The sequence below is a fragment of the Euprymna scolopes genome, chromosome 11, assembly GCF_053919585.1.
Source record: "Euprymna scolopes isolate OS-2025 chromosome 11, ASM5391958v1, whole genome shotgun sequence".
In the NCBI taxonomy this organism is placed as follows: domain Eukaryota; kingdom Metazoa; phylum Mollusca; class Cephalopoda; order Sepiida; family Sepiolidae; genus Euprymna; species Euprymna scolopes.
The window spans coordinates 1,894,875-1,909,587 of record NC_136492.1 but is presented as its reverse complement, the minus strand read 5'-3'; the positions used below and the strand labels follow the sequence as shown (position 1 = coordinate 1,909,587).

At 39.0% G+C, this 14,713-nt stretch overlaps 69 non-coding genes across 69 annotated transcripts; all 69 read left to right on the top strand.

The window, feature by feature from the left end:
- Window positions 1-56: 56 nt before the first annotated feature.
- Window positions 57-130, top strand: Trnat-agu (transfer RNA threonine (anticodon AGU)). Its single transcript has one exon. It is a non-coding gene; the product is annotated as a tRNA-Thr (tRNA).
- A 214-nt stretch (window positions 131-344) lies between these two features.
- On the top strand, window positions 345-418 carry Trnat-agu (transfer RNA threonine (anticodon AGU)). Its single transcript has one exon. It is a non-coding gene; the product is annotated as a tRNA-Thr (tRNA).
- A 502-nt stretch (window positions 419-920) lies between these two features.
- Window positions 921-994, top strand: Trnat-agu (transfer RNA threonine (anticodon AGU)). Its single transcript has one exon. It is a non-coding gene; the product is annotated as a tRNA-Thr (tRNA).
- Window positions 995-1,208: 214 nt separating this feature from the next.
- Window positions 1,209-1,282, top strand: Trnat-agu (transfer RNA threonine (anticodon AGU)). The gene has a single exon. It is a non-coding gene; the product is annotated as a tRNA-Thr (tRNA).
- Window positions 1,283-1,352: 70 nt separating this feature from the next.
- On the top strand, window positions 1,353-1,426 carry Trnat-agu (transfer RNA threonine (anticodon AGU)). The gene has a single exon. It is a non-coding gene; the product is annotated as a tRNA-Thr (tRNA).
- A 70-nt stretch (window positions 1,427-1,496) lies between these two features.
- Window positions 1,497-1,570, top strand: Trnat-agu (transfer RNA threonine (anticodon AGU)). Its single transcript has one exon. It is a non-coding gene; the product is annotated as a tRNA-Thr (tRNA).
- A 214-nt stretch (window positions 1,571-1,784) lies between these two features.
- On the top strand, window positions 1,785-1,858 carry Trnat-agu (transfer RNA threonine (anticodon AGU)). Its single transcript has one exon. It is a non-coding gene; the product is annotated as a tRNA-Thr (tRNA).
- Window positions 1,859-2,360: 502 nt separating this feature from the next.
- Window positions 2,361-2,434, top strand: Trnat-agu (transfer RNA threonine (anticodon AGU)). The gene has a single exon. It is a non-coding gene; the product is annotated as a tRNA-Thr (tRNA).
- Window positions 2,435-2,648: 214 nt separating this feature from the next.
- On the top strand, window positions 2,649-2,722 carry Trnat-agu (transfer RNA threonine (anticodon AGU)). The gene has a single exon. It is a non-coding gene; the product is annotated as a tRNA-Thr (tRNA).
- Window positions 2,723-2,792: 70 nt separating this feature from the next.
- On the top strand, window positions 2,793-2,866 carry Trnat-agu (transfer RNA threonine (anticodon AGU)). Its single transcript has one exon. It is a non-coding gene; the product is annotated as a tRNA-Thr (tRNA).
- Window positions 2,867-3,224: 358 nt separating this feature from the next.
- Window positions 3,225-3,298, top strand: Trnat-agu (transfer RNA threonine (anticodon AGU)). Its single transcript has one exon. It is a non-coding gene; the product is annotated as a tRNA-Thr (tRNA).
- A 70-nt stretch (window positions 3,299-3,368) lies between these two features.
- Trnat-ugu (transfer RNA threonine (anticodon UGU)) lies at window positions 3,369-3,442 on the top strand. Its single transcript has one exon. It is a non-coding gene; the product is annotated as a tRNA-Thr (tRNA).
- A 70-nt stretch (window positions 3,443-3,512) lies between these two features.
- On the top strand, window positions 3,513-3,586 carry Trnat-agu (transfer RNA threonine (anticodon AGU)). Its single transcript has one exon. It is a non-coding gene; the product is annotated as a tRNA-Thr (tRNA).
- A 70-nt stretch (window positions 3,587-3,656) lies between these two features.
- On the top strand, window positions 3,657-3,730 carry Trnat-agu (transfer RNA threonine (anticodon AGU)). The gene has a single exon. It is a non-coding gene; the product is annotated as a tRNA-Thr (tRNA).
- A 70-nt stretch (window positions 3,731-3,800) lies between these two features.
- Window positions 3,801-3,874, top strand: Trnat-agu (transfer RNA threonine (anticodon AGU)). Its single transcript has one exon. It is a non-coding gene; the product is annotated as a tRNA-Thr (tRNA).
- Window positions 3,875-3,944: 70 nt separating this feature from the next.
- On the top strand, window positions 3,945-4,018 carry Trnat-agu (transfer RNA threonine (anticodon AGU)). Its single transcript has one exon. It is a non-coding gene; the product is annotated as a tRNA-Thr (tRNA).
- A 70-nt stretch (window positions 4,019-4,088) lies between these two features.
- Window positions 4,089-4,162, top strand: Trnat-agu (transfer RNA threonine (anticodon AGU)). The gene has a single exon. It is a non-coding gene; the product is annotated as a tRNA-Thr (tRNA).
- Window positions 4,163-4,232: 70 nt separating this feature from the next.
- Trnat-agu (transfer RNA threonine (anticodon AGU)) lies at window positions 4,233-4,306 on the top strand. The gene has a single exon. It is a non-coding gene; the product is annotated as a tRNA-Thr (tRNA).
- Window positions 4,307-4,376: 70 nt separating this feature from the next.
- On the top strand, window positions 4,377-4,450 carry Trnat-agu (transfer RNA threonine (anticodon AGU)). The gene has a single exon. It is a non-coding gene; the product is annotated as a tRNA-Thr (tRNA).
- A 70-nt stretch (window positions 4,451-4,520) lies between these two features.
- On the top strand, window positions 4,521-4,594 carry Trnat-agu (transfer RNA threonine (anticodon AGU)). The gene has a single exon. It is a non-coding gene; the product is annotated as a tRNA-Thr (tRNA).
- A 70-nt stretch (window positions 4,595-4,664) lies between these two features.
- Trnat-agu (transfer RNA threonine (anticodon AGU)) lies at window positions 4,665-4,738 on the top strand. Its single transcript has one exon. It is a non-coding gene; the product is annotated as a tRNA-Thr (tRNA).
- A 70-nt stretch (window positions 4,739-4,808) lies between these two features.
- Trnat-agu (transfer RNA threonine (anticodon AGU)) lies at window positions 4,809-4,882 on the top strand. Its single transcript has one exon. It is a non-coding gene; the product is annotated as a tRNA-Thr (tRNA).
- A 70-nt stretch (window positions 4,883-4,952) lies between these two features.
- On the top strand, window positions 4,953-5,026 carry Trnat-agu (transfer RNA threonine (anticodon AGU)). Its single transcript has one exon. It is a non-coding gene; the product is annotated as a tRNA-Thr (tRNA).
- A 70-nt stretch (window positions 5,027-5,096) lies between these two features.
- On the top strand, window positions 5,097-5,170 carry Trnat-agu (transfer RNA threonine (anticodon AGU)). Its single transcript has one exon. It is a non-coding gene; the product is annotated as a tRNA-Thr (tRNA).
- A 70-nt stretch (window positions 5,171-5,240) lies between these two features.
- Trnat-agu (transfer RNA threonine (anticodon AGU)) lies at window positions 5,241-5,314 on the top strand. The gene has a single exon. It is a non-coding gene; the product is annotated as a tRNA-Thr (tRNA).
- Window positions 5,315-5,384: 70 nt separating this feature from the next.
- Trnat-agu (transfer RNA threonine (anticodon AGU)) lies at window positions 5,385-5,458 on the top strand. The gene has a single exon. It is a non-coding gene; the product is annotated as a tRNA-Thr (tRNA).
- Window positions 5,459-5,672: 214 nt separating this feature from the next.
- On the top strand, window positions 5,673-5,746 carry Trnat-agu (transfer RNA threonine (anticodon AGU)). The gene has a single exon. It is a non-coding gene; the product is annotated as a tRNA-Thr (tRNA).
- A 70-nt stretch (window positions 5,747-5,816) lies between these two features.
- Trnat-agu (transfer RNA threonine (anticodon AGU)) lies at window positions 5,817-5,890 on the top strand. Its single transcript has one exon. It is a non-coding gene; the product is annotated as a tRNA-Thr (tRNA).
- Window positions 5,891-5,960: 70 nt separating this feature from the next.
- Trnat-agu (transfer RNA threonine (anticodon AGU)) lies at window positions 5,961-6,034 on the top strand. The gene has a single exon. It is a non-coding gene; the product is annotated as a tRNA-Thr (tRNA).
- A 70-nt stretch (window positions 6,035-6,104) lies between these two features.
- Window positions 6,105-6,178, top strand: Trnat-agu (transfer RNA threonine (anticodon AGU)). Its single transcript has one exon. It is a non-coding gene; the product is annotated as a tRNA-Thr (tRNA).
- A 214-nt stretch (window positions 6,179-6,392) lies between these two features.
- Trnat-agu (transfer RNA threonine (anticodon AGU)) lies at window positions 6,393-6,466 on the top strand. Its single transcript has one exon. It is a non-coding gene; the product is annotated as a tRNA-Thr (tRNA).
- A 70-nt stretch (window positions 6,467-6,536) lies between these two features.
- Window positions 6,537-6,610, top strand: Trnat-agu (transfer RNA threonine (anticodon AGU)). The gene has a single exon. It is a non-coding gene; the product is annotated as a tRNA-Thr (tRNA).
- Window positions 6,611-6,824: 214 nt separating this feature from the next.
- On the top strand, window positions 6,825-6,898 carry Trnat-agu (transfer RNA threonine (anticodon AGU)). The gene has a single exon. It is a non-coding gene; the product is annotated as a tRNA-Thr (tRNA).
- A 70-nt stretch (window positions 6,899-6,968) lies between these two features.
- On the top strand, window positions 6,969-7,042 carry Trnat-agu (transfer RNA threonine (anticodon AGU)). The gene has a single exon. It is a non-coding gene; the product is annotated as a tRNA-Thr (tRNA).
- A 70-nt stretch (window positions 7,043-7,112) lies between these two features.
- On the top strand, window positions 7,113-7,186 carry Trnat-agu (transfer RNA threonine (anticodon AGU)). Its single transcript has one exon. It is a non-coding gene; the product is annotated as a tRNA-Thr (tRNA).
- A 70-nt stretch (window positions 7,187-7,256) lies between these two features.
- Window positions 7,257-7,330, top strand: Trnat-agu (transfer RNA threonine (anticodon AGU)). Its single transcript has one exon. It is a non-coding gene; the product is annotated as a tRNA-Thr (tRNA).
- Window positions 7,331-7,544: 214 nt separating this feature from the next.
- On the top strand, window positions 7,545-7,618 carry Trnat-agu (transfer RNA threonine (anticodon AGU)). The gene has a single exon. It is a non-coding gene; the product is annotated as a tRNA-Thr (tRNA).
- A 70-nt stretch (window positions 7,619-7,688) lies between these two features.
- Window positions 7,689-7,762, top strand: Trnat-agu (transfer RNA threonine (anticodon AGU)). Its single transcript has one exon. It is a non-coding gene; the product is annotated as a tRNA-Thr (tRNA).
- A 70-nt stretch (window positions 7,763-7,832) lies between these two features.
- Trnat-agu (transfer RNA threonine (anticodon AGU)) lies at window positions 7,833-7,906 on the top strand. Its single transcript has one exon. It is a non-coding gene; the product is annotated as a tRNA-Thr (tRNA).
- A 70-nt stretch (window positions 7,907-7,976) lies between these two features.
- Window positions 7,977-8,050, top strand: Trnat-agu (transfer RNA threonine (anticodon AGU)). The gene has a single exon. It is a non-coding gene; the product is annotated as a tRNA-Thr (tRNA).
- A 214-nt stretch (window positions 8,051-8,264) lies between these two features.
- Trnat-agu (transfer RNA threonine (anticodon AGU)) lies at window positions 8,265-8,338 on the top strand. Its single transcript has one exon. It is a non-coding gene; the product is annotated as a tRNA-Thr (tRNA).
- A 70-nt stretch (window positions 8,339-8,408) lies between these two features.
- Trnat-agu (transfer RNA threonine (anticodon AGU)) lies at window positions 8,409-8,482 on the top strand. The gene has a single exon. It is a non-coding gene; the product is annotated as a tRNA-Thr (tRNA).
- A 70-nt stretch (window positions 8,483-8,552) lies between these two features.
- Window positions 8,553-8,626, top strand: Trnat-agu (transfer RNA threonine (anticodon AGU)). The gene has a single exon. It is a non-coding gene; the product is annotated as a tRNA-Thr (tRNA).
- A 70-nt stretch (window positions 8,627-8,696) lies between these two features.
- On the top strand, window positions 8,697-8,770 carry Trnat-agu (transfer RNA threonine (anticodon AGU)). Its single transcript has one exon. It is a non-coding gene; the product is annotated as a tRNA-Thr (tRNA).
- A 214-nt stretch (window positions 8,771-8,984) lies between these two features.
- Trnat-agu (transfer RNA threonine (anticodon AGU)) lies at window positions 8,985-9,058 on the top strand. Its single transcript has one exon. It is a non-coding gene; the product is annotated as a tRNA-Thr (tRNA).
- Window positions 9,059-9,272: 214 nt separating this feature from the next.
- On the top strand, window positions 9,273-9,346 carry Trnat-agu (transfer RNA threonine (anticodon AGU)). The gene has a single exon. It is a non-coding gene; the product is annotated as a tRNA-Thr (tRNA).
- A 214-nt stretch (window positions 9,347-9,560) lies between these two features.
- Window positions 9,561-9,634, top strand: Trnat-agu (transfer RNA threonine (anticodon AGU)). Its single transcript has one exon. It is a non-coding gene; the product is annotated as a tRNA-Thr (tRNA).
- Window positions 9,635-9,704: 70 nt separating this feature from the next.
- On the top strand, window positions 9,705-9,778 carry Trnat-agu (transfer RNA threonine (anticodon AGU)). The gene has a single exon. It is a non-coding gene; the product is annotated as a tRNA-Thr (tRNA).
- A 70-nt stretch (window positions 9,779-9,848) lies between these two features.
- Window positions 9,849-9,922, top strand: Trnat-agu (transfer RNA threonine (anticodon AGU)). The gene has a single exon. It is a non-coding gene; the product is annotated as a tRNA-Thr (tRNA).
- Window positions 9,923-10,136: 214 nt separating this feature from the next.
- Trnat-agu (transfer RNA threonine (anticodon AGU)) lies at window positions 10,137-10,210 on the top strand. Its single transcript has one exon. It is a non-coding gene; the product is annotated as a tRNA-Thr (tRNA).
- Window positions 10,211-10,566: 356 nt separating this feature from the next.
- Trnat-agu (transfer RNA threonine (anticodon AGU)) lies at window positions 10,567-10,640 on the top strand. The gene has a single exon. It is a non-coding gene; the product is annotated as a tRNA-Thr (tRNA).
- A 69-nt stretch (window positions 10,641-10,709) lies between these two features.
- On the top strand, window positions 10,710-10,783 carry Trnat-agu (transfer RNA threonine (anticodon AGU)). The gene has a single exon. It is a non-coding gene; the product is annotated as a tRNA-Thr (tRNA).
- Window positions 10,784-10,852: 69 nt separating this feature from the next.
- Window positions 10,853-10,926, top strand: Trnat-agu (transfer RNA threonine (anticodon AGU)). The gene has a single exon. It is a non-coding gene; the product is annotated as a tRNA-Thr (tRNA).
- A 70-nt stretch (window positions 10,927-10,996) lies between these two features.
- Trnat-agu (transfer RNA threonine (anticodon AGU)) lies at window positions 10,997-11,070 on the top strand. The gene has a single exon. It is a non-coding gene; the product is annotated as a tRNA-Thr (tRNA).
- A 213-nt stretch (window positions 11,071-11,283) lies between these two features.
- On the top strand, window positions 11,284-11,357 carry Trnat-agu (transfer RNA threonine (anticodon AGU)). The gene has a single exon. It is a non-coding gene; the product is annotated as a tRNA-Thr (tRNA).
- Window positions 11,358-11,571: 214 nt separating this feature from the next.
- Trnat-agu (transfer RNA threonine (anticodon AGU)) lies at window positions 11,572-11,645 on the top strand. Its single transcript has one exon. It is a non-coding gene; the product is annotated as a tRNA-Thr (tRNA).
- A 70-nt stretch (window positions 11,646-11,715) lies between these two features.
- Trnat-agu (transfer RNA threonine (anticodon AGU)) lies at window positions 11,716-11,789 on the top strand. The gene has a single exon. It is a non-coding gene; the product is annotated as a tRNA-Thr (tRNA).
- Window positions 11,790-11,859: 70 nt separating this feature from the next.
- On the top strand, window positions 11,860-11,933 carry Trnat-agu (transfer RNA threonine (anticodon AGU)). Its single transcript has one exon. It is a non-coding gene; the product is annotated as a tRNA-Thr (tRNA).
- A 70-nt stretch (window positions 11,934-12,003) lies between these two features.
- On the top strand, window positions 12,004-12,077 carry Trnat-agu (transfer RNA threonine (anticodon AGU)). Its single transcript has one exon. It is a non-coding gene; the product is annotated as a tRNA-Thr (tRNA).
- Window positions 12,078-12,291: 214 nt separating this feature from the next.
- Trnat-agu (transfer RNA threonine (anticodon AGU)) lies at window positions 12,292-12,365 on the top strand. Its single transcript has one exon. It is a non-coding gene; the product is annotated as a tRNA-Thr (tRNA).
- A 70-nt stretch (window positions 12,366-12,435) lies between these two features.
- On the top strand, window positions 12,436-12,509 carry Trnat-agu (transfer RNA threonine (anticodon AGU)). Its single transcript has one exon. It is a non-coding gene; the product is annotated as a tRNA-Thr (tRNA).
- Window positions 12,510-12,579: 70 nt separating this feature from the next.
- Window positions 12,580-12,653, top strand: Trnat-agu (transfer RNA threonine (anticodon AGU)). The gene has a single exon. It is a non-coding gene; the product is annotated as a tRNA-Thr (tRNA).
- A 214-nt stretch (window positions 12,654-12,867) lies between these two features.
- Trnat-agu (transfer RNA threonine (anticodon AGU)) lies at window positions 12,868-12,941 on the top strand. Its single transcript has one exon. It is a non-coding gene; the product is annotated as a tRNA-Thr (tRNA).
- A 70-nt stretch (window positions 12,942-13,011) lies between these two features.
- On the top strand, window positions 13,012-13,085 carry Trnat-agu (transfer RNA threonine (anticodon AGU)). Its single transcript has one exon. It is a non-coding gene; the product is annotated as a tRNA-Thr (tRNA).
- Window positions 13,086-13,155: 70 nt separating this feature from the next.
- Window positions 13,156-13,229, top strand: Trnat-agu (transfer RNA threonine (anticodon AGU)). Its single transcript has one exon. It is a non-coding gene; the product is annotated as a tRNA-Thr (tRNA).
- Window positions 13,230-13,443: 214 nt separating this feature from the next.
- Trnat-agu (transfer RNA threonine (anticodon AGU)) lies at window positions 13,444-13,517 on the top strand. Its single transcript has one exon. It is a non-coding gene; the product is annotated as a tRNA-Thr (tRNA).
- A 356-nt stretch (window positions 13,518-13,873) lies between these two features.
- On the top strand, window positions 13,874-13,947 carry Trnat-agu (transfer RNA threonine (anticodon AGU)). The gene has a single exon. It is a non-coding gene; the product is annotated as a tRNA-Thr (tRNA).
- A 212-nt stretch (window positions 13,948-14,159) lies between these two features.
- Trnat-agu (transfer RNA threonine (anticodon AGU)) lies at window positions 14,160-14,233 on the top strand. Its single transcript has one exon. It is a non-coding gene; the product is annotated as a tRNA-Thr (tRNA).
- Window positions 14,234-14,303: 70 nt separating this feature from the next.
- On the top strand, window positions 14,304-14,377 carry Trnat-agu (transfer RNA threonine (anticodon AGU)). The gene has a single exon. It is a non-coding gene; the product is annotated as a tRNA-Thr (tRNA).
- The last annotated feature ends 336 nt before the right edge of the window (window positions 14,378-14,713 follow it).

The window sequence follows — 14,713 nt, the reverse complement described above, 5'->3', positions numbered from 1 at the left end:
ACACTCGTTTTATTATTAATAATACATAATCATATTTATTGTTTCCTTAATATATCGGCTCCATAGCTCAGTTGGTTAGAGCGCCAGTCTAGTAAACTGGAGGTCGAGGGTCCGAATCCCTCTGGAGCCTTGTATTCTTCTTTAACACTCGTTTTATTATTAATCATACATAATCATATTTATTGTTTCCTTAATATATCGGCTCCATAGCTCAGTTGGTTAGAGCGCCAGTCTAGTAAACTGGAGGTCGAGGGTCCGAATCCCTTTGGAGCCTTGTGTTCTTGTTTAACACTCGTTTTATTATTAATGATACATATACATATTTATTGTTTCCTTAATATATCGGCTCCATAGCTCAGTTGGTTAGAGCGCCAGTCTAGTAAACTGGAGGTCGAGGGTCCGAATCCCTCTGGAGCCTTGTATTCTTGTTTAACACTCGTTTTATTATTAATGATACATAATCATATTTATTGTTTCCTTAATATATCGGCTCCACAGCTCAGTTGGTTCCAGCGCCAGTCTAGTAAACTGGAGGTCGAGGGTCCGAATCCCTCTGGAGCCTTGTATTCTTGTTTAACACTCGTTTTATTAATAATGATACATAATCATATTTATTGTTTACTTAATATATGGGCTCCATAGCTCAGTTGGTTAGAGCGCCAGTCTAGTAAACTGGAGGTCGAGGGTCCGACTCCCTCTGGAGCCTTGTATTCTTGTTTAACACTCGTTTTATTATTAATGATACATAATCATATTTATTGTTTCCTTAATATATCGGCTCCATAGCTCAGTTGGTTAGAGCGCCAGTCTAGTAAACACGAGGTCGAGGGTCCGAATCCCTCTGGAGCCTTGTATTCTTGTTTAACACTCGTTTTATTATTAATGATACATAATCATATTTATTGTTTCCTTAATATATCGGCTCCATAGCTCAGTTGGTTAGAGCGCCAGTCTAGTAAACTGGAGGTCGAGGGTCCGAATCCCTCTGGAGCCTTGTATTCTTGTTTAACACTTGTGTCATCATTAATGATATATAATCATATTTATTGTTTCATTAATATATGTGCTCCATAGCTCAGTTGGTTAGAGCGCCAGTCTAGTAAACTGGATGTAGAGGGTCCGAATCCCTCTGGAGCCTTGTATTCTTGTTTAACACTCGTTTTATTATTAATGATACATAATCATATTTATTGTTTCCTTCATATATCGGCTCCATAGCTCAGTTGGTTAGAGCGCCAGTCTAGTAAACTGGAGGTCGAGGGTCCGAATCCCTCTGGAGCCTTGTATTCTTGTTTAACACTCGTTTTATTATTAATGATACATAATCATATTTATTGTTTCCTTAATATATCGGCTCCATAGCTCAGTTGGTTAGAGCGCCAGTCTAGTAAACTGGAGGTCGAGGGTCCGAATCCCTCTGGAGCCTTGTATTCTTGTTTAACACTCGTTTTATTATTAATAATACATACTCATATTTATTGTTTCCTTAATATATCGGCTCCATAGCTCAGTTGGTTAGAGCGCCAGTCTAGTAAACTGGAGGTCGAGGGTCCGAATCCCTCTGGAGCCTTGTATTCTTGTTTAACACTCGTTTTATTATTAATCATACATAATCATATTTATTGTTTCCTTAATATATCGGCTCCATAGCTCAGTTGGTTAGAGCGCCAGTCTAGTAAACTGGAGGTCGAGGGTCCGAATCCCTTTGGAGCCTTGTATTCTTGTTTAACACTCGTTTTATTATTAATGATACATAATCATATTTATTGTTTCCTTAATATATCGGCTCCATAGCTCAGTTGGTTAGAGCGCCAGTCTAGTAAACTGGAGGTCGAGGGTCCGAATCCCTCTGGAGCCTTGTATTCTTGTTTAACACTCGTTTTATTATTAATGATACATAATCATATTTATTGTTTCCTTAATATATCGGCTCCACAGCTCAGTTGGTTAGAGCGCCAGTCTAGTAAACTGGAGGTCGAGGGTCCGAATCCCTCTGGAGCCTTGTATTCTTGTTTAACACTCGTTTTATTATTAATGATACATAATCATATTTATTGTTTCCTTAATATATCGGCTCCACAGCTCAGTTGGTTAGAGCGCCAGTCTAGTAAACTGGAGGTCGAGGGTCCGAATCCCTCTGGAGCCTTGTATTCTTGTTTAACACTCGTTTTATTAATAATGATACATAATCATATTTATTGTTTACTTAATATATGGGCTCCATAGCTCAGTTGGTTAGAGCGCCAGTCTAGTAAACTGGAGGTCGAGGGTCCGACTCCCTCTGGAGCCTTGTATTCTTGTTTAACACTCGTTTTATTATTAATGATACATAATCATATTTATTGTTTCCTTAATATATCGGCTCTATAGCTCAGTTGGTTAGAGCGCCAGTCTAGTAAACTGGAGGTCGAGGGTCCGAATCCCTCTGGAGCCTTGTATTCTTGTTTAACACTTGTGTCATCATTAATGATATATAATCATATTTATTGTTTCATTAATATATCGGCTCCATAGCTCAGTTGGTTAGAGCGCCAGTCTAGTAAACTGGATGTAGAGGGTCCGAATCCCTCTGGAGCCTTGTATTCTTGTTTAACACTCGTTTTATTATTAATGATACATAATCATATTTATTGTTTCCTTCATATATCGGCTCCATAGCTCAGTTGGTTAGAGCGCCAGTCTAGTAAACTGGAGGTCGAGGGTCCGAATCCCTCTGGAGCCTTGTATTCTTGTTTAACACTCGTTTTATTATTAATGATACATAATCATATTTATTGTTTCCTTAATATATCGGCTCCATAGCTCAGTTGGTTAGAGCGCCAGTCTAGTAAACTGGAGGTCGAGGGTCCGAATCCCTCTGGAGCCTTGTATTCTTGTTTAACACTCGTTTTATTATTAATGATACATAATCATATTTATTGTTTCCTTAATATATCGGCTCCATAGCTCAGTTGGTTAGAGCGCCAGTCTAGTAAACTGGAGGTCGAGGGTCTGAATCCCTTTGGAGCCTTGTATTCTTGTTTAACACTCGTTTTATTATTAATGATACATAATCATATTCATTGTTTCCTTAATATATCGGCTCCATAGCTCAGTTGGTTAGAACGCCAGTCTAGTAAACTGGAGGTCGAGGGTCCGATCCCCTCTGGAGCCTTGTATTCTTGTTTAACACTTGTTTTATTATTAATGATACATAATCATATTTATTGTTTCCTTAATATATCGGCTCCATAGCTCAGTTGGTTAGAGCGCCAGTCTAGTAAACTGGAGGTCGAGGGTCCGAATCCCTCTGGAGCCTTGTATTCTTGGTTAACACTTGTGTCATCATTAATGATATATAATCATAGTTATTGTTTCCTTACTATATCGGCTCCATAGCTCAGTTGGTTAGAGCGCCAGTCTTGTAAACTGGAGGTCGAGGGTCCGAATCCCTCTGGAGCCTTGTATTCTTGTTTAACACTTGTGTCATCATTAATGATATATAATCATATATATTGTTTCATTAATATGTCGGCTCCATAGCTCAGTTGGTTAGAGCGCCAGTCTAGTAAACTGGAGGTCGAGGGTCCGAATCCCTCTGGAGCCTTGTATTCTTGTTTAACACTCGTTTTATTATTAATGATACATAATCATATTTATTGTTTCCTTAATGTATCGGCTCCATAGCTCAGTTGGTTAGAGCGCCAGTCTAGTAAACTGGAGGTCGAGGGTCCGAATCCCTCTGGAGCCTTGTATTCTTGTTTAACACTCGTTTTATTATTAATGATACATAATCATATTTATTGTTTCCTTAATATATCGGCTCCATAGCTCAGTTGGTTAGAGCGCCAGTCTAGTAAACTGGAGGTCGAGGGTCCGAATCCCTCTGGAGCCTTGTATTCTTGTTTAACACTCGTTTTATTATTAATGATACATAATCATATTTATTGTTTCCTTAATATATCGGCTCCATAGCTCAGTTGGTTAGAGCGCCAGTCTAGTAAACTGGAGGTCGAGGGTCCGAATCCCTCTGGAGCCTTGTATTCTTGTTTAACACTCGTTTTATTATTAATGATACATAATCATATTTATTGTTTCCTTAATATATCGGCTCCATAGCTCAGTTGGTTAGAGCGCCAGTCTAGTAAACTGGAGGTCGAGGGTCCGAATCCCTCTGGAGCCTTGTATTCTTGTTTAACACTCGTTTTATTATTAATGATACATAATCATATTTATTGTTTCCTTAATATATCGGCTCCATAGCTCAGTTGGTTAGAGCGCCAGTCTAGTAAACTGGAGGTCGAGGGTCCGAATCCCTCTGGAGCCTTGTATTCTTGTTTAACACTCGTTTTATTATTAATGATACATAATCATATTTATTGTTTCCTTAATATATCGGCTCCATAGCTCAGTTGGTTAGAGCGCCAGTCTAGTAAACTGGAGGTCGAGGGTCCGAATCCCTCTGGAGCCTTGTATTCTTGTTTAACACTCGTTTTATTATTAATGATACATAATCATATTTATTGTTTCCTTAATATATCGGCTCCATAGCTCAGTTGGTTAGAGCGCCAGTCTAGTAAACTGGAGGTCGAGGGTCCGAATCCCTCTGGAGCCCTGTATTCTTGTTTAACACTCGTTTTATTATTAATGATACATAATCATATTTATTGTTTCCTTAATATATCGGCTCCATAGCTCAGTTGGTTAGAGCGCCAGTCTAGTAAACTGGAGGTCGAGGGTCCGAATCCCTCTGGAGCCTTGTATTCTTGTTTAACACTCGTTTTATTATTAATGATACATAATCATATTTATTGTTTTCTTAATATATCGGCTCCATAGCTCAGTTGGTTAGAGCGCCAGTCTAGTAAACTGGAGGTCGAGGGTCCGAATCCCTCTGGAGCCTTGTATTCTTGTTTAACACTCGTTTTATTATTAATGATACATAATCATATTTATTGTTTCCTTAATATATCGGCTCCATAGCTCAGTTGGTTAGAGCGCCAGTCTAGTAAACTGGAGGTCGAGGGTCCGAATCCCTCTGGAGCCTTGTATTCTTGTTTAAGACTCGTTTTATTAATAATGAAACATAATCATATTTATTGTTTTCTTAATATATCGGCTCCATAGCTCAGTTGGTTAGAGCGCCAGTCTAGTAAACTGGAGGTCGAGGGTCCGAATCCCTCTGGAGCCTTGTATTCTTGTTTAACACTCGTTTTATTATTAATGATACATAATCATATTTATTGTTTCCTTAATATATCGGCTCCATAGCTCAGTTGGTTAGAGCGCCAGTCTAGTAAACTGGAGGTCGAGGGTCCGAATCCCTCTGGAGCCTTGTATTCTTGTTTAACACTCGTTTTATTATTAATGATACATAATCATATTTATTGTTTCCTTATTATATCGGCTCCATAGCTCAGTTGGTTAGAGCGCCAGTCTAGTAAACTGGAGGTCGAGGGTCCGAATCCCTCTGGAGCCTTGTATTCTTGTTTAACACTCGTTTTATTATTAATGATACATAATCATATTTATTGTTTCCTTATTATATCGGCTCCATAGCCCAGTTGGTTAGAGCGCCAGTCTAGTAAACTGGAGGTCGAGGGTCCGAATCCCTCTGGAGCCTTGTATTCTTGTTTAACACTCGTTTTATTATTAATGATACATAATCATATTTATTGTTTCCTTATTATATCGGCTCCATAGCTCAGTTGGTTAGAGCGCCAGTCTAGTAAACTGGAGGTCGAGGGTCCGAATCCCTCTGGAGCCTTGTATTCTTGTTTAACACTCGTTTTATTATTAATGATACATAATCATATTTATTGTTTCCTTAATATATCGGCTCCATAGCTCAGTTGGTTAGAGCGCCAGTCTAGTAAACTGGAGGTCGAGGGTCCGAATCCCTCTGGAGCCTTGTATTCTTGTTTAACACTCGTTTTATTATTAATGATACATAATCATATTTATTGTTTCCTTAATATATCGGCTCCATAGCTCAGTTGGTTAGAGCGCCAGTCTAGTAAACTGGAGGTCGAGGGTCCGAATCCCTCTGGAGCCTTGTATTCTTGTTTAACACTCGTTTTATTATTAATGATACATAATCATATTTATTGTTTCCTTAATATATCGGCTCCATAGCTCAGTTGGTTAGAGCGCCAGTCTAGTAAACTGGAGGTCGAGGGTCCGAATCCCTCTGGAGCCTTGTATTCTTGTTTAACACTCGTTTTATTATTAATGATACATAATCATATTTATTGTTTCCTTATTATATCGGCTCCATAGCTCAGTTGGTTAGAGCGCCAGTCTAGTAAACTGGAGGTCGAGGGCCCGACTCCCTCTGGAGCCTTGTATTCTTGTTTAACACTCGTTTTATTATTAATGATACATAATCATATTTATTGTTTCCTTAATATATCGGCTCCATAGCTCAGTTGGTTAGAGCGCCAGTCTAGTAAACTGGAGGTCGAGGGTCCGAATCCCTCTGGAGCCTTGTATTCTTGTTTAACACTCGTTTTATTATTAATGATACATAATCATATTTATTGTTTCCTTAATATATCGGCTCCATAGCTCAGTTGGTTAGAGCGCCAGTCTAGTAAACTGGAGGTCGAGGGTCCGAATCCCTCTGGAGCCTTGTATTCTTGTTTAACACTCGTTTTATTATTAATGATACATAATCATATTTATTGTTTCCTTAATATATCGGCTCCATAGCTCAGTTGGTTAGAGCGCCAGTCTAGTAAACTGGAGGTCGTGGGTCCGAATCCCTCTGGAGCCTTGTATTCTTGTTTAACACTCGATTTATTATTAATGATACATAATCATATTTATTGTTTCATTAATATATCGGCTCCATGGCTCAGTTGGTTAGAGCGCCAGTTTAGTAAACTGGAGGTCGAGGGTCCGAATCCCTCTGGAGCCTTGTATTTTTGTTTAACACTCGTTTTATTATTAATGATACATAATCATATTTATTGTTTCCTTAATATATCGGCTCCATAGCTCAGTTGGTTAGAGCGCCAGTCTAGTAAACTGGAGGTCGAGGGTCCGAATCCCTCTGGAGCCTTGTATTCTTGTTTAACACTCGTTTTATTATTAATGATACATAATCATATTTATTGTTTCCTTAATATATCGGCTCCATAGCTCAGTTGGTTAGAGCGCCAGTCTAGTAAACTGGAGGTCGAGGGTCCGAATCCCTCTGGAGCCTTGTATTCTTGTTTAACACTCGTTTTATTATTAATGATACATAATCATATTTATTGTTTTCTTAATATATCGGCTCCATAGCTCAGTTGGTTAGAGCGCCAGTCTAGTAAACTGGAGGTCGAGGGTCCGAATCCCTCTGGAGCCTTGTATTCTTGTTTAACACTCGTTTTATTATTAATGATACATAATCATATTTATTGTTTCCTTAATATATCGGCTCCATAGCTCAGTTGGTTAGAGCGCCAGTCTAGTAAACTGGAGGTCGAGGGACCGAATCCCTCTGGAGCCTTGTATTCTTGTTTAACACTCGTTTTATTATTAATGATACATAATCATATTTATTGTTTCCTTAATATATCGGCTCCATAGCTCAGTTGGTTAGAGCGCCAGTCTAGTAAACTGGAGGTCGAGGGTCCGAATCCCTCTGGAGCCTTGTATTCTTGTTTAACACTCGTTTTATTATTAATGATACATAATCATATTTATTGTTTCCTTAATATATCGGCTCCATAGCTCAGTTGGTTAGAGCGCCAGTCTAGTAAACTGGAGGTCGAGGGTCCGAATCCCTCTGGAGCCTTGTATTCTTGTTTAACACTCGTTTTATTATTAATGATACATAATCATATTTATTGTTTCCTTAATATATCGGCTCCATAGCTCAGTTGGTTAGAGCGCCAGTCTAGTAAACTGGAGGTCGAGGGTCCGAATCCCTCTGGAGCCTTGTATTCTTGTTTAACACTCGTTTTATTATTAATGATACATAATCATATTTATTGTTTTCTTAATATATCGGCTCCATAGCTCAGTTGGTTAGAGCGCCAGTCTAGTAAACTGGAGGTCGAGGGTCCGAATCCCTCTGGAGCCTTGTATTCTTGTTTAACACTCGTTTTATTATTAATGATACATAATCATATTTATTGTTTCCTTAATATATCGGCTCCATAGCTCAGTTGGTTAGAGCGCCAGTCTAGTAAACTGGAGGTCGAGGGACCGAATCCCTCTGGAGCCTTGTATTCTTGTTTAACACTCGTTTTATTATTAATGATACATAATCATATTTATTGTTTCCTTAATATATCGGCTCCATAGCTCAGTTGGTTAGAGCGCCAGTCTAGTAAACTGGAGGTCGAGGGTCCGAATCCCTCTGGAGCCTTGTATTCTTGTTTAACACTCGTTTTATTATTAATGATACATAATCATATTTATTGTTTCCTTAATATATCGGCTCCATAGCTCAGTTGGTTAGAGCGCCAGTCTAGTAAACTGGAGGTCGAGGGTCCGAATCCCTCTGGAGCCTTGTATTCTTGTTTAACACTCGTTTTATTATTAATGATACATAATCATATTTATTGTTTCCTTAATATATCGGCTCCATAGCTCAGTTGGTTAGAGCGCCAGTCTAGTAAACTGGAGGTCGAGGGTCCGAATCCCTCTGGAGCCTTGTATTCTTGTTTAACACTCGTTTTATTATTAATGATACATAATCATATTTATTGTTTTCTTAATATATCGGCTCCATAGCTCAGTTGGTTAGAGCGCCAGTCTAGTAAACTGGAGGTCGAGGGTCCGAATCCCTCTGGAGCCTTGTATTCTTGTTTAACACTCGTTTTATTATTAATGATACATAATCATATTTATTGTTTCCTTAATATATCGGCTCCATAGCTCAGTTGGTTAGAGCGCCAGTCTAGTAAACTGGAGGTCGAGGGACCGAATCCCTCTGGAGCCTTGTATTCTTGTTTAACACTCGTTTTATTATTAATGATACATAATCATATTTATTGTTTCCTTAATATATCGGCTCCATAGCTCAGTTGGTTAGAGCGCCAGTCTAGTAAACTGGAGGTCGAGGGTCCGAATCCCTCTGGAGCCTTGTATTCTTGTTTAACACTCGTTTTATTATTAATGATACATAATCATATTTATTGTTTCCTTAATATATCGGCTCCATAGCTCAGTTGGTTAGAGCGCCAGTCTAGTAAACTGGAGGTCGAGGGTCCGAATCCGTCTGGAGCCTTGTATTCTTGTTTAACACTCGTTTTATTATTAATGATACATAATCATATTTATTGTTTTCTTAATATATCGGCTCCATAGCTCAGTTGGTTAGAGCGCCAGTCTAGTAAACTGGAGGTCGAGGGTCCGAATCCCTCTGGAGCCTTGTATTCTTGTTTAACACTCGTTTTATTATTAATGATACATAATCATATTTATTGTTTCCTTAATATATCGGCTCCATAGCTCAGTTGGTTAGAGCGCCAGTCTAGTAAACTGGAGGTCGAGGGACCGAATCCCTCTGGAGCCTTGTATTCTTGTTTAACACTCGTTTTATTATTAATGATACATAATCATATTTATTGTTTCCTTAATATATCGGCTCCATAGCTCAGTTGGTTAGAGCGCCAGTCTAGTAAACTGGAGGTCGAGGGTCCGAATCCCTCTGGAGCCTTGTATTCTTGTTTAACACTCGTTTTATTATTAATGATACATAATCATATTTATTGTTTCCTTAATATATCGGCTCCATAGCTCAGTTGGTTAGAGCGCCAGTCTAGTAAACTGGAGGTCGAGGGTCCGAATCCCTCTGGAGCCTTGTATTCTTGTTTAACACTCGTTTTATTATTAATGATACATAATCATATTTATTGTTTCCTTAATATATCGGCTCCATAGCTCAGTTGGTTAGAGCGCCAGTTTAGTAAACTGGAGGTCGAGGGTCCGAATCCCTCTGGAGCCTTGTATTTTTGTTTAACACTCGTTTTATTATTAATGATACATACTCATATTTATTGTTTCCTTAATATATCGGCTCCATAGCTCAGTTGGTTAGAGCGCCAGTCTAGTAAACTGGAGGTCGAGGGTCCGAATCCCTCTGGATCCTTGTATTCTTGTTTAACACTCGTTTTATTATTAATGATACATAATCATATTTATTGTTTCCTTAATATATCGGCTCCATAGCTCAGTTGGTTAGAGCGCCAGTCTAGTAAACTGGAGGTCGAGGGTCCGAATCCCTCTGGAGCCTTGTATTCTTGTTTAACACTCGATTTATTATTAATGATACATAATCATATTTATTGTTTCCTTAATATATCGGCTGCATAGCTCAGTTGGTTAGAGCGCCAGTCTAGTAAACTGGAGGTCGAGGGTCCGAATCCCTCTGGAGCCTTGTATTCTTGTTTAACACTCGTTTGTTATTAATGATACATAATCATATTTGTTGTTTCCTTAATATATCGGCTCCATAGCTCAGTTGGTTAGAGCGCCAGTCTACTAACTGGAGGTCGAGGGTCCGAATCCCTCTGGAGCCTTGTATTCTTGTTTAACACTCGTTTTATTATTAATGATACATACTCATATTTATTGTTTCCTTAATATATCGGCTCCATAGCTCAGTTGGTTAGAGCGCCAGTCTAGTAAACTGGAGGTCGAGGGTCCGAATCCCTCTGGAGCCTTGTATTCTTGTTTAACACTCGTTTGTTATTAATGATACATAATCATATTTGTTGTTTCGTTAATATATCGGCTCCATAGCTCAGTTGGTTAGAGCGCCAGTCTAGTAAACTGGAGGTCGAGGGTCCGAATCCCTCTGGAGCCTTGTATTCTTGTTTAACACTCGTTTGTTATTAATGATACATAATCATATTTGTTGTTTCCTTAATATATCGGCTCCATAGCTCAGTTGGTTAGAGCGCCAGTCTAGTAAACTGGAGGTCGAGGGTCCGAATCCCTCTGGAGCCTTGTATTCTTGTTTAACACTCGTTTTATTATTAATGATACATACTCATATTTATTGTTTCCTTAATATATCGGCTCCATAGCTCAGTTGGTTAGAGCGCCAGTCTAGTAAACTGGAGGTCGAGGGTCCGAATCCCTCTGGAGCCTTGTATTCTTGTTTAACACTCGTTTGTTATTAATGATACATAATCATATTTGTTGTTTCCTTTATATATCGGCTCCATAGCTCAGTTGGTTAGAGCGCCAGTCTAGTAAACTGGAGGTCGAGGGTCCGAATCCCTCTGGTGCCTTTTATTCTTGTTTAACACTCGTTTTATTATTAATGATACATACTCATATTTATTGTTTCCTTAATATATCGGCTCCATAGCTCAGTTGGTTAGAGCGCCAGTCTAGTAAACTGGAGGTCGAGGGTCCGAATCCCTCTGGAGCCTTGTATTCTTGTTTAACACTCGTTTTATTATTAATGATACATAATCATATTTATTGTTTCCTTAATATATCGGCTCCATAGCTCAGTTGGTTAGAGCGCCAGACTAGTAAACTGGATGTCGAGGGTCCGAATCCCTCTGGAGCCTTGTATTCTTGTTTAACACTCGTTTTATTATTAATGATACATAATCATATTTATTGTTTCCTTAATATATCGGCTCCATAGCTCAGTTGGTTAGAGCGCCAGTCTAGTAAACTGGAGGTCGAGGGTCCGAATCCCTCTGGAGCCTTGTATTCTTGTTTAACACTCGTTTTATTATTAATGATACATAATCATATTTATTGTTTCCTTAATATATCGGCTCCATAGCTCAGTTGGTTAGAGCGCCAGTCTAGTAAACTGGAGGTCGAGGGTCCGAATCCCTCTGGAGCCTTGTATTCTTGTTTAACACTCGTTTTATTATTAATGATACATAATCATATTTATTGTTTCCTTAATATATCGGCTCCATAGCTCAGTTGGTTAGAGCGCCAGTCTAGTAAACTGGAGGTCGAGGGTCCGAATCCCTCTGGAGCCTTGTATTCTTGTTTAACACTCGTTTTATTATTAATGATACATAATCATATTTATTGTTTTCTTAATATATCGGCTCCATAGCTCAGTTGGTTAGAGCGCCAGTCTAGTAAACTGGAGGTCGAGGGTCCGAATCCCTCTGGAGCCTTGTATTCTTGTTTAACACTCGTTTTATTATTAATGATACATAATCATATTTATTGTTTCCTTAATATATCGGCTCCATAGCTCAGTTGGTTAGAGCGCCAGTCTAGTAAACTGGAGGTCGAGGGACCGAATCCCTCTGGAGCCTTGTATTCTTGTTTAACACTCGTTTTATTATTAATGATACATAATCATATTTATTGTTTCCTTAATATATCGGCTCCATAGCTCAGTTGGTTAGAGCGCCAGTCTAGTAAACTGGAGGTCGAGGGTCCGAATCCCTCTGGAGCCTTGTATTCTTGTTTAACACTCGTTTTATTATTAATGATACATAATCATATTTATTGTTTCCTTAATATATCGGCTCCATAGCTCAGTTGGTTAGAGCGCCAGTCTAGTAAACTGGAGGTCGAGGGTCCGAATCCCTCTGGAGCCTTGTATTCTTGTTTAACACTCGTTTTATTATTAATGATACATAATCATATTTATTGTTTTCTTAATATATCGGCTCCATAGCTCAGTTGGTTAGAGCGCCAGTCTAGTAAACTGGAGGTCGAGGGTCCGAATCCCTCTGGAGCCTTGTATTCTTGTTTAACACTCGTTTTATTATTAATGATACATAATCATATTTATTGTTTCCTTAATATATCGGCTCCATAGCTCAGTTGGTTAGAGCGCCAGTCTAGTAAACTGGAGGTCGAGGGACCGAATCCCTCTGGAGCCTTGTATTCTTGTTTAACACTCGTTTTATTATTAATGATACATAATCATATTTATTGTTTCCTTAATATATCGGCTCCATAGCTCAGTTGGTTAGAGCGCCAGTCTAGTAAACTGGAGGTCGAGGGTCCGAATCCCTCTGGAGCCTTGTATTCTTGTTTAACACTCGTTTTATTATTAATGATACATAATCATATTTATTGTTTCCTTAATATATCGGCTCCATAGCTCAGTTGGTTAGAGCGCCAGTCTAGTAAACTGGAGGTCGAGGGTCCGAATCCCTCTGGAGCCTTGTATTCTTGTTTAACACTCGTTTTATTATTAATGATACATAATCATATTTATTGTTTCCTTAATATATCGGCTCCATAGCTCAGTTGGTTAGAGCGCCAGTTTAGTAAACTGGAGGTCGAGGGTCCGAATCCCTCTGGAGCCTTGTATTTTTGTTTAACACTCGTTTTATTATTAATGATACATACTCATATTTATTGTTTCCTTAATATATCGGCTCCATAGCTCAGTTGGTTAGAGCGCCAGTCTAGTAAACTGGAGGTCGAGGGTCCGAATCCCTCTGGATCCTTGTATTCTTGTTTAACACTCGTTTTATTATTAATGATACATAATCATATTTATTGTTTCCTTAATATATCGGCTCCATAGCTCAGTTGGTTAGAGCGCCAGTCTAGTAAACTGGAGGTCGAGGGTCCGAATCCCTCTGGAGCCTTGTATTCTTGTTTAACACTCGATTTATTATTAATGATACATAATCATATTTATTGTTTCCTTAATATATCGGCTGCATAGCTCAGTTGGTTAGAGCGCCAGTCTAGTAAACTGGAGGTCGAGGGTCCGAATCCCTCTGGAGCCTTGTATTCTTGTTTAACACTCGTTTGTTATTAATGATACATAATCATATTTGTTGTTTCCTTAATATATCGGCTCCATAGCTCAGTTGGTTAGAGCGCCAGTCTACTAACTGGAGGTCGAGGGTCCGAATCCCTCTGGAGCCTTGTATTCTTGTTTAACACTCGTTTTATTATTAATGATACATACTCATATTTATTGTTTCCTTAATATATCGGCTCCATAGCTCAGTTGGTTAGAGCGCCAGTCTAGTAAACTGGAGGTCGAGGGTCCGAATCCCTCTGGAGCCTTGTATTCTTGTTTAACACTCGTTTGTTATTAATGATACATAATCATATTTGTTGTTTCGTTAATATATCGGCTCCATAGCTCAGTTGGTTAGAGCGCCAGTCTAGTAAACTGAAGGTCGAGGGTCCGAATCCCTCTGGAGCCTTGTATTCTTGTTTAACACTCGTTTGTTATTAATGATACATAATCATATTTGTTGTTTCCTTAATATATCGGCTCCATAGCTCAGTTGGTTAGAGCGCCAGTCTAGTAAACTGGAGGTCGAGGGTCCGAATCCCTCTGGAGCCTTGTATTCTTGTTTAACACTCGTTTTATTATTAATGATACATACTCATATTTATTGTTTCCTTAATATATCGGCTCCATAGCTCAGTTGGTTAGAGCGCCAGTCTAGTAAACTGGAGGTCGAGGGTCCGAATCCCTCTGGAGCCTTGTATTCTTGTTTAACACTCGTTTGTTATTAATGATACATAATCATATTTGTTGTTTCCTTTATATATCGGCTCCATAGCTCAGTTGGTTAGAGCGCCAGTCTAGTAAACTGGAGGTCGAGGGTCCGAATCCCTCTGGTGCCTTTTATTCTTGTTTAACACTCGTTTTATTATTAATGATACATACTCATATTTATTGTTTCCTTAATATATCGGCTCCATAGCTCAGTTTGTTAGAGCGCCAGTCTTGTAAGCTGGAGGTCCAGGGTCCGAATCCCTCTGGCGCCTTTTATTCTCGTTTAACACTTGTTTTATCGTTAATGGTACATAATAATAT